Genomic DNA, 4,946 nt, shown 5'->3' with positions numbered 1-4,946 from the left:
CGCTCTTCCTTGCAGCCCTTCCCTTCAATCTTTTCCCTAGGGACCTCTGGAAACACTTTTTACGTGATAAAACAAATCTTACCTGTACGTCCTCAACCTTATCACTGAATACTCCTTTCCACCACTGGGCTAAATCTGGCTCTTGAAAAGAATCATCTAGAGTGAAAGCTAAAGCAGTAAATCAACCTTCTCCATGGTCACATTTCCAGACCCTAACTCACAAGCAATTCCATTCCTTCCCTTAGGCTATGTGGTCTAGCTGTCCTACCCTCTTCTTCTCTTTGTCATTCAAATTCCACTCTATTTTTTTCTAACCTTGGTCCAGACTCAATCCCTTAGATGCACTAGTCTCATCTCTCCAGTTGCTGTGTTATCACCGGTCTCAAAATCTTGGTTGTCACCCAAAGCCATCAGTCCACCTAATACGTTACTTTCTCTCCCACTTCACCATCCTCAGGATTCACATTCCTAATCCTGGGTCAATTCAATCGTCTGCTAGAGAAAAAACACACAACCATGTAGAATGATCCTGCTATAATAATAAGGTCTTCAAAATCAGTTGCACACTGAATGTTATCCAGTAACCTTTTACATGCCATTAATCAGGTTTTTCCATCATAACTCACGCTGCCTTTCTTTCAAACTTTTGCTACCCTCCCTCTCCAGTCCTATGGCAGGTAAGACTGGAGCTTTGTGTTTTCCTTAGTTGTTTGTGTAGGTTGTTTATAAAAATACTACTGCTTTCACTTACTTTTAACATTTTCTCCGTCTATCACTGGCTTTTAATACAGAAGTTTTTGTTTACAGGTGCCAGATTTGTCCATCATTGCTTTTTTCATTTTTAAAATGATTGCTCTGCTTAGAAATTTCTCCCCCTTCCACAATGGCAGATACTCTTATTTTAACTGTTCTGTGGGCTAATTGTTTGAATATTTCATTCCAAATGATTATGGAATGAGATTTGACTTTAAATGGAATTGTATTCCAAATCTCCCACCAGTTTTCCTAGCAACATTAAGTAATCTTCACCACACCTTGGTATAGAAAGTTTTGTCATATATTCCTTATATATGTTTGTCTACAGTAAGGTTTATTTCTGGGCTATAGTTTAAGTAATGTAATCATTGATTCGCTACATGTTTTAATTTGTGGTAAGAATATTCTTTGGTATCCTTATTCTTCCTGAAAATAGTTACATTTTCCAAGGATATACCTAGTGATTTCATGAGTAAGAAATGGTCGCCCAGTTCACACTGAGTGCTGTATTTGTTACAGCTGTTGCCTATACACAATGCTCCCTTCTGCTTTGACAGATCATCCATATGACTACTGGGTCTAGACTAAAACTTTTCTAATCATGCCAGAAAGCCACCTTTTGATATATTCATCTGGAGACAGATTCATAAAACCTTGCTCTTTGCAATTTTCCATGCTTTGTATTTACCCTTTTTTTGCATTCAATTGTAAAATCTAATTTATGTAAATTAAAAGTATCTTGTCTGCAATTTTTATTTCATAGCCCCGCATTTTTTAAATCAGCTCTAAAGTATTTTTCAGATCTGTTATCTTTTAAGATCCACATAGTTGTGCTTATTATTTTTAATTTAATATTCTGAATACATGCTACAGTCACATGAATAAAAAATCAAAATGAACACAGAATTCTATAACCAGTAAAAATATTTTTCAAAAAGGAAGTAAGACAGAAAGATTTTTTTACAAATAAAACCTGAGAGAATTTACTGCCTGCAGACACCAGAAATTTAAAGAAAGTTCTTGCAGGAATGAAAATTACCAGGTGAAAATTTGTATCTATAAAAAAGAAAGAGCATTAGAAAGAGAAAGTAAACATAAAACTATTTTTTCTTATTTTTATTCATTTTATAAGGTACAGACCAATTAAAGCAAAAAATAATGTATTATGAGGTTAATAACATATACAGAAGTAGAATTTATGACAATATACTATATAAATGGAAGCTAGAAAATGAAAGTATACTGCAATAAGATTATTACATGACACATGAAGCAAAGTCTGGAAGTATTTTTGGTTGCTACAACTGGGGATGGAGAGTGGTTGCTACTGTCATCTAGTAGATCGAGGCCAAGAATGCTTCTTAAAAATCCTACAATGCACACAAGATATCCCCCTCCATCCCCGATTACAAAGAATTAGCCAACCAAAAATACCATCAGTGCCAAGTTTGAGAAACCATGACCTAGGGCAATCACTCATGTGTATGTGAGAGTAAGAGTGAGAGTGAAAGACAGACAGACAGACAGACAAAGAGACAGAGAGCGGGGGGACAGAGAGAGGGAGACAGAGTATGTGTGTGTATATACATAAAATAAAGCAAGAGTGTTAGATAAAAAGGAATTATGAAAAATGATTAATTCAATAAAAGGCAGAAAGAGGAAAAACAAACAAAAAAAGATTCAAAAGAGTAAACAACTAGCAAGATGGTAGATTTAAATCCAAACTTATCAATTGTTATATTAAATAGAAATGACCCAAACACTCAATTAAAAGGTATAGATTATCAGATATCAAATTAAAAACAAGCTCCAAAAATACACTTTTCCACAAGACATTTTAAATACAAAAATACAGAAAAGGTTTAAAGCAAAAGGATGGAAAGGAAAGACAGCAAGGCTATATTAATATCTGACAAAGCAGACAACAGAACAAGAAATATTACCAGTAATAAAGAAGGACACTACATAATGATAAAACATTAATTCATTAAGAAGACACAGCAATCCTCCCACCTTAAAGAAGTCAAAAAAGAAGAGTGAATCAAATGCAAAACGATTAGAAGAAATGAAAACAAATAAACAACAAAGAAAATCTATAAAACCAAAATCTAGTTATTTGAAAAGTTCAATAAAATTGAATAAACTTTGGCCAGAATGATCAAGAAAAAAAAGAAAAGAGAAGCTAGAAATTACTTTTATTGGATATCACTAGAAATCTTGTACATATTAAAAGAATAATAAGGTAATAGTATGAACAACTTTATGGCAATAAATTCTATAATTTCGATAAAAATGTACTAGTTTCTTGAAAGTTTGAAGACAAATCACCAAGTTCACTCAAGAAACTAAATAACAAGAACAGCTCTTTATATATTAAGAAAATTTAATTCATAATTTAAAATCTTCCCATGAAGAAAGTGCCAAGACAAATAACTTCCTTGGTAAACTCTACCAAACATCTAAGGGAGAAATCATACCATTATTATATAAACTCTCCCAGAAATAAATGAGAAAACACTTCTCAATTCATTTTATGAGGATAGTATTTATCGTGGAATCCGCACCCCCCAAACAAACTTTAAGATAAACTACAGATCAATATCCTTTTATGAACACAGACACAAAATATCTTAACCAAATATTTGAAAAATGAATCCAGCCATATAAAAAAAGAATATATATACCATGACCAAACAGTATATATCCCAGGAATGCAGTTTTAATTCAATATATGAAAAAAAAACGCCAATATAATCCACCATATCAGTAGACTAAAACATAAATGATCACCTTAAGAGGTGCAAAAAGAATTACAAAAAACTCACAGCCATTCATAATTCAAAACTTTCAGAAAACTAGGAACAGAAGGGAATGTGCTCAGCCTAGGACATGAATCTACAACAACCTATAGCTAATATCACACATAATGAAAGACTAAATGCTTTCCCTCTAAGACTGGGAACAAGGCAAGAACATCTGTCCTCACAATTCCTATTCAATACTGTACTGCCAGTACAATTAAAAAGAAAGAAAGAAAGAAAGAAAGAGAAAGAGAGAAAAGCCTAGAGATGAAAAAGAAAAAAAAGAAACAAAACTGGCTTCTTTCATAAGTAACAAGGATTGTTTACATAGAACATCCTAGAGAACTGGACTTTGGGTGGTAATCACACAATAGAATATAGAGATGTCAAACTATAATGTACATTTGAAAATTATACAATTGTATTAACCAATGTTACCCCAATAAACTTAAAAAAAAATCTATCACCAAAACTAATAAGTAAACAGCATAATTGCAGGACACAAAGTCAACATACAATTGTATTTCTATATGGTAGCAATTAATCATTAGACAAATTAACAAAACAGTAGCAATTATATTAACATAAAAATACCTAAGATATATACAAAAAAATAAATGGAAAATTTGTGTGCTCAAAAATACAAATCACCAAGTGAGAATTTGTGTGCTCAAAAATACAAATCACCAAGTGAGAAATCAAAGATCTCAACAAACGGAGATACACTGTTTTTAAAGATCAATCAATATTAAGAATATCAATTTTTTCCCAAATTAATTTATAGATTTAGCATAAATCCTAATTAAAACCCCACCAGGCTTTTTTTTTTTTTTAAACTGACAAGCTGAATCTACAATTTACAAGGAAATGCTTAAAATCTAGAATATTCAAAACAATTTTGAAAAATAAATTTGGAAAATTTACACAATTTGATTTCAAGACTTTCTATGAAGCTATAGTTACATTGACATTGTAATTCTGGCATAAGGATAAACATACAAATCAATAGAACAGATGAAACTGTCCAGAAACAGATCTACATATTCATGGTCAGTTGATTTACAACAAAAGTATCATGGTAATTCAATGGAAAAAGAGTTGTCTTTGTAACAACTGGTACTGTAACAATTAACAATCTATATAGAAAAAAGAAAGAACCTCAACCCACATCTCCTATCTTATACAAAATCTAATAGATCCAAATATTTAAAAATGCAAAATTTCTAGAGGTAAATACAGGAGAAAATTTGGAGGACCCTAAGTTAGTCCGGGGGTTGGCAAACTTTTTCTGCAAAGTGTAAGAGAGTAAATATTTTAAGCTTTGTGGGCTACATAGTCTTTGTTGCAAATATGCAACTGTCATTATAGCATGAATGTAGCCATTGACAA

This window comes from Pteropus alecto, unplaced genomic scaffold (genome assembly GCF_000325575.1).
Source record: "Pteropus alecto unplaced genomic scaffold, ASM32557v1 scaffold61, whole genome shotgun sequence".
NCBI lineage: Eukaryota > Metazoa > Chordata > Mammalia > Chiroptera > Pteropodidae > Pteropus > Pteropus alecto.
The sequence above is the reverse complement of the archived record's forward strand: the minus strand, read 5'-3'. Positions refer to the sequence as shown.